Source organism: Arachis hypogaea, chromosome 7 (assembly GCF_003086295.3).
Source record: "Arachis hypogaea cultivar Tifrunner chromosome 7, arahy.Tifrunner.gnm2.J5K5, whole genome shotgun sequence".
In the NCBI taxonomy this organism is placed as follows: domain Eukaryota; kingdom Viridiplantae; phylum Streptophyta; class Magnoliopsida; order Fabales; family Fabaceae; genus Arachis; species Arachis hypogaea.
In genome coordinates this window covers 29435861-29442810 of record NC_092042.1, presented here as the reverse complement: position 1 = coordinate 29442810, position 6950 = coordinate 29435861, and the positions used below count along the sequence as shown (strand labels likewise).

General features: G+C 37.4%; 1 non-coding gene across 1 annotated transcript; it reads right to left on the bottom strand.

Annotated features, from left to right (window-relative positions):
- Positions 1 to 2622: 2622 nt before the first annotated feature.
- LOC112704628 (small nucleolar RNA R71) lies at positions 2623 to 2726 on the bottom strand. Its single transcript, XR_003155244.1, has one exon. It is a non-coding gene; the product is annotated as a small nucleolar RNA R71 (small nucleolar RNA).
- Positions 2727 to 6950: the final 4224 nt, after the last annotated feature.

Here is a 6950-nt window from a genome sequence, read left to right as displayed (position 1 = left end):
GTAGTTTTCACTGCAAGGATGGGATGTAGCCTTCGGCCAGGTGATGCCTCCAGACGATTAGCTATGCGAGTGACAGCCGCAGAGGATCATTTTCCCGAGAGGATTCAAAGTAGCCATCGTCGAACGGTGAACCCCTATACACAGCTTGCCATGGAAAGGAGTAAGAAGGACTGAGTTGAAGCAGTGGGAGAGCAGGCGTTCTTGAGCCATACAATATCTCCATTCGCTTATCTGAAATTCCCACCAATGAATCTGCATAAGTATTCTATCCTTTTTATTATTTCTTCTTTTTATTATTAATTTTCGAAACCATACACAAATTTAATCTGCCTAACTGAGATTTACAAGGTAACCATAGCTTGCTTCATACCAACAATCTCTGTGGGATCGACCCTTACTCACGTAAGGTTTATTACTTGGACGACCCAGTACACTTGCTGGTTAGTTGAACGGAGTTGTGTCCACTCGTGCCAATTTCAAATTCCATAATTTTACAATGAGTGCAACTCAAAGAATAGTGATCACAATTTCGTCCACCAAGTTTTTGGCGCCGTTGCCGGGGATTGTTCGAGTGTGGACAACTGACGGTTCATCTTGTTGCTCAGATTAGGTAATTTTCTTTTCAAAAATCTTTTTCAAAAATTTTCTTTTCTTTTTCGTTTTTTTCCAAAAATGTTTTTCGAAAAAAATTAATAAAAATACAAAAAAATTAGAAAATCATAAAAAATCAAAAATATTTTGTGTTCCTTGTTTGAGTCTTGAGTCAATTTTTAAGTTTGGTGTCAATTGCATGTTTTTAAATTTTTCTTGCATTTTTTCGAAAATCTCATGCATTCATAGTGTTCTTCATGATCTTCAAGTTGTTCTTGACAAGTCTTCTTGTTTGATCTTGATGATTTCTTGTTTTGTGTCTTTTCTTCTTTTTCATGTGCACCTTTGCATTTATATTTTCCTTGCATTAAAGATTTCTAAGTTTGGTGTCTTACATGTTTTCTTTGAATCAAAAATTTTTCAAAATTATGTTCTTGATGTTCATCATGATCTTCAAAGTGTTCTTGGTGTTCATCTTGACATTCATAGCATTCTTGCATACATTCATTGTTTTGATCTAAAAATTTCATGCATTAAGTATTTTTGTTGTTTTTCTTTCTCATAATTAAAATATTCAAAAATCAAAAAAATATCTTTTCCTTATTTCCCTCCAAATTTTCAAAATTTTGGGTTGACTTGGTCAAAAATTTTTAAAATTAGTTGTTTCTTACAAGTCAAGTCAAAATTTCAATTTTAAAAATCTGATCTTTTCAAAATCTTTTTCAAAAATCATATCTTTTTCATTTTTTTTTATAATTTTCGAAAATTTCAAAAATCTTTTTCAAAATATTTTTCAAAATCTTTTTCTTATCTTTATATCAAATTTTCGAAAATTAGCTAACAATTAATGTGATTAGTTCAAAAATTTGAAGTTTGTTACTTTCTTGTTAAGAAAGGTTCAATCTTTAAAGTTCTAGAATCTTATCTTGTAGTTTCTTGTTAGTTAAGTCAATTTTTAAAAAAAAAATTAAATCTTTTTATCTTTTATCTTATCTTTTTCAAAAATCTTATCTTTTTCAAAATTTGATTTTAAAATATCTTATCTAACTTCTTATCTTCTTATCTTTTTCAAATTTAATTTCTTTTACTAACTAACTAACTTTTTGTTTGTTTCTTATCTTTTTCAAAACCACCTAACTACTTTTCCCTCTCTAATTTTCGAAAATATCTCATCCCTTTTTCAAAAAAAAAATTCCTTTTTAATTAATTAATTGTTTTAAATTTTAATTTTAATCTTATCTTATCTCTAATTTTCGAAAATTACTAACTCCTTTTTCAAAAATTGTTTTCGAAATTTCTCTTCTCTTCTCTTATTCTATTTAATTATTTAATTACTAACACTTCTCTTCACCTCTCTTCATCTAAGAATCCGAACTTCTTATATCCCTTGTATTTGGATTCTTTTCCCCCCTTTCTTCTTCTACTAACATAAAGGAATCTCTATACTGTGACATAGAGGATTCCTCTTTCTTTTCTTGTTTTTTTCTCTTTCATATGAGCAGGAACAGGGAAAAAGGCACTCTTGTTGAAATTGATCCAAAACCTGAAAGGACTCTGAAGAGAAAATTAAGAGAAGCTAAATTACAACAATCCAGAAATAACCTTTCAGAAATTTTCGAACAAGAGAAGGAGATGGCAGCCGAAAATAATAATAATAATGCAAGGAGAATGCTTGGTGACTTCACAAAGCCAACGTCCAAGTTTGATGGAAGGAGCATCTCCATTCCTGCCATTGGAGCCAATAATTTTGAGCTTAAGCCTCAACTAGTTGCTTTAATGCAACAAAACTGCAAGTTTTATGGACTTCCATCTGAAGATCCTTATCAGTTCTTAACTGAGTTCTTGCAGATCTGTGAGACTGTAAAGACGAATGGAGTTGATCCTGAAGTCTACAGACTCATGCTTTTCCTTTTTACTGTAAGAGACAGAGCTAGAATATGGTTGGATTCACAACCTAAGGATAGCCTGGACTCCTGGGATAAGTTGGTCACTGCCTTCTTGGATAAATTCTTTCCTCCTCAAAAGTTGAGCAAGCTGAGAGTGGATGTTCAAACCTTCAAACAAAAAGATGGTGAATCCCTCTATGAAGCTTGGGAAAGATACAAGCAGTTGACCAAAAGATGTCCATCTGACATGTTTTCAGAATGGACCCTATTAGATATATTCTATTATGGTCTCTCTGAATTTTCAAAAATGTCATTGGACCATTCTGCAGGTGGATCTATTCACCTGAAGAAAACGCCTGAAGAGGCTCAAGAACTCATTGACATGGTTGCAAACAACCAATTCATGTATACCTCTGAGAGGAATTCCGTGAATAATGGGATACCTCAGAAGAAAGGAGTTCTTGAAATTGATGCTCTGAATGCCATATTGGCTCAGAACAAAATGTTGACTCAACAGGTCAACATAATCTCTCAAAATCTGAATGGATTGCAACATGCATCCAACAGTACTAGAGAGGTAGCTTCTGAAGAAGCTTATGATCCTGAGAACCCTGTCATGGCAGAGGTTAATTACATGGGTGAACCTTATGGAAACACCTATAACCCATTGGTGCGCGAAATTGTGAACAATACTTTTTCACAACTCTCATAATCCCCGGACATGAACCCCAAAAACTTGGTGTTCAATACCATGGCATTACACAACTTCGCACAACTAACCAGCAAGTGCACTGGGTCGTCCAAGTAATAAACCTTACGCGAGTAAGGGTCGATCCCACGGAGATTGTTAGTATTGAAGCAAGCTATGGTCATCTTGTAACTCTTAGTCAGGCAAACTCAAATGGTAATAGTGATGAACGAAAATAACAAAAAGGTAAAGATAGAGATACTTATGTAATTCATTGGTAGGAACTTCAGATAAGCGCATGAAGATGCCTTCCCTTCCGTCTCTCTGCTTTCCTACTGTCTTCATCCAATCCTTCTTATTCCTTTCCATGGCAAGCTTGTGTAGGGTTTCACCGTTGTCAATGGCTACCTCCCATCCTCTCAGTGAAAACGATTGCATATGCTCTGTCACAGCACGCGGAATTCAGCTGTCGGTTCTCGGTCAGGCCGGAATAGAATCCATCGATTCTTTTGCGTCTGTCACTAACGCCCCGCCTGCTAGGAGTTTGAAGCACGTCACAGTCATTCAATCATTGAATCCTACTCAGAATACCACAGACAAGGTTAGACCTTCCGGATTCTCTTGAATGCCGCCATCAGTTCTTGCCTATACCACGAAGACTCTGATCTCACGGAATGGTTGGCTCGTTTGTCAGACGAGCACTCGGTTGTCAGGCGATCAACCATGCATCGTGCAATCAGGAATCCAAGAGATATTCACTAGAGCCTTGATTGCTTGTAGAACAAAAGTGGTTGTCAGTCACCTTGTTCATGGGTGAGAATGATGATGAGTGTCACGGATCATCACATTCATCAAGTTGAAGAACAAGTGATATCTTAGAACAAGAACAAGCGGAATTTAATGGAAGAACAATAGTAATTGCATTAATACTCGAGGTACAGCAGAGCTCCACACCTTAATCTATGGTGTGTAGAAGCTCCACCGTTGAAAATACATAAGTATAAGGTCTAGGCATGGCCGAATGGCCAGCCTCCCAATGATCTAAGATAGCATAAGAATGAAGATAGCTACCAAAGTCTGATCTAAGATCTAAAGTGATCAAAAGATCTCCCAATACAATAGTAAAAGGTCCTACTTATAGAAAATTAGTAGCCTAGGGTGTACAGAGATGAGTAAAAGACATAAAAATCCATTTCCGGGCCCACTTGGTGTGTGCTTGGGCTGAGCAATGAAGCATTTTCGTGTAGAGACTCTTCTTGGAGTTAAACGCCAGCTTTTATGCCAGTTTGGGCGTTTAACTCCCATTTGGGTGCCAGTTCCAGCGTTTAACGCTGGGATTTCTGAGGGTGACTTTGAACGCCGGTTTGGGCCATCAAATCTTGGGAAAAGTATGGACTATCATATATTGCTGGAAAGCCCAGGATGTCTACTTTCCAACGCCGTTGAGAGCGCGCCAATTGGGCTTTTGCAGCTCCAGAAAATCCACTTCGAGTGCAGGGAGGTCAGAATCCAACAGCATCTGCAGTCCTTTTTGGTCTCTGAATCAGATTTTTGCTCAGGTCCCTCAATTTTAGCCAGAAAATACCTGAAATCACAGAAAAACACACAAACTCATAGTGAAGTCCAGAAAAGTGAATTTTAACTAAAAACTAATAAAAATATACTAAAAACTAACTATATCATATCAAAAACATACTAAAAACAATGCCAAAAAGCATACAAATTATCCGCTCATCACAACACCAAACTTAAATTGTTGCTTGTCCTCAAGCAACTGAAAATCAAATAAGATAAAAAGAAGAGAATATGCAATGAATTCAAAATCATCTATGAAGATCAGTATTAATTAGATGAGCGGGGCTTTTAGCTTTTTGCCTCTGAACAGTTTTGGCATCTCACTCTATCCTTTGAAACTTAGAATGATTGGCTTCTTTAGGAACTTAGAATCCAGATAGTGTTAATGATTCTCCTAGTAAAGTATGATGATTCTTGAACAAAGCTACTTTTTGAGTCTTGGCTGTGGCCCAAAGCACTCTGTCTTCCAGTATTACCACCGGATACATACATGCCACAGACACATAATTGGGTGAACCTTTCCAGATTGTGACTCAGCTTTGCTAAAGTCCCCAATTAGAGGTGTCCAGGGTTCTTAAGCACACTCTTATTTGCCTTGGATCACAACTCTTATTTCTATATATATATTTTTTCGATTTTTCTCTCTTTTTTTTTGAATAGAAATGCTTTTTCTTACTTCAAGAATCATTTTGATGATTTTTTAGATCCTCAGTAACATGTCTCCTTTTTCATCATTCTTTCAAGAGCCAACATTCATAAACCACAAATTCAAGATACATATGCACTGTTTAAGCATACATTCAGAGAACAAAAATATTGCCACCACATCAAAATAATTAAACTGTTATAAAATTTAAAATTCATGCAATTCTTTCTTTTATCAATTAAGCACATTTTTATTTAAGAAAGGTGATGGATTCATAGGACATTCATAACTTTAAGGCATAGACACTAAGACACCAATGATCACAAGACACAAACATGGATAAACATAAGCATAAAATTCGAAAAACAGAAGAACAAAGAACAAGGAAATCAAAGAACGGGTCCACCTTAGTGATGGCGGCTCTTTCTTCCTCTTGAAGATCCTATGGAGTGCTTGAGCTCCTCAATGTCTCTTCCTTGTCTTTGTTGCTCCTCCCTCATGATTCTTTGATCTTCTCTAATCTCATGAAGGATGATGGAGTGTTCTTGATGCTCCACCCTTAGTTGTCCCATGTTGGAACTCAACTCTCCTAGGGAGGTGTTTAATTGCTCCCAATAGTTTTGTGGAGGAAAGTGCATCCCTTGAGGAATCTCAGGGATCTCATGATGAGTGGGATCTCTTGTGTGCTCCATCCTCTTCTTAGTGATGGGCTTGTCCTCATCAATAGGGGTGTCTCCCTCTATGTCAACTCCAACTGAATAACAGAGGTGACAAATGAGATGAGGGAAGGCTAACCTTGCCAAGGTAGAGGACTTGTCCGCCACCTTATAGAGTTCTTGGGCTATAACCTCATGAACCTCTATTTCTTCTCCAATCATGATGCTATGGATCATGATAGCCCAGTCTATGGTAACTTCAGACCGGTTGCTAGTGGGAATGATTGAGCGTTGTATAAACTCTAACCATCCTCTAGCCACGGGCTTGAGGTCATGCCTTCTTAATTGAACCGGCTTTCCTCTTGAATCTCTCTTCCATTGGGCGCCCTCTTCACATATGACTGTGAGGACTTGGTCCAACCTTTGATCAAAGTTGACCCTTCTAGTGTAAGGATGTTCATCTCCTTGCATCATAGGCAAGTTGAACGCCACCCTCACACTCTTCGGACTAAAATCCAAGTATTTCCCCCGAACCATAGTAAGATAATTCTTTGGATTCGGGTTCACACTTTGGTCATGGTTCTTGGTGATCCATGCATTGGCATAGAACTCTTGAACCATCAAGATTCCGATTTGTTGAATGGGGTTGGTAAGAACTTCCCAACCTCTTCTTCGGATCTCATGTCGGATCTCCGGATATTCACCCTTTTTGAGTGAAAAAGGGACCTCGGGGATCACCTTCTTCAAGGCCACAATTTCATAGAAATGGTCTTGATGCACCCTTGAGATGAATCTCTCCATCTCCCATGACTCGGAGGTGGAAGCTTTTGCCTTCCCTTTCCTCTTTCTAGAGGTTTCTCCGGCCTTGGATGCCATAAATGGTTATGGAAAAACAAAAAGCAATGCTT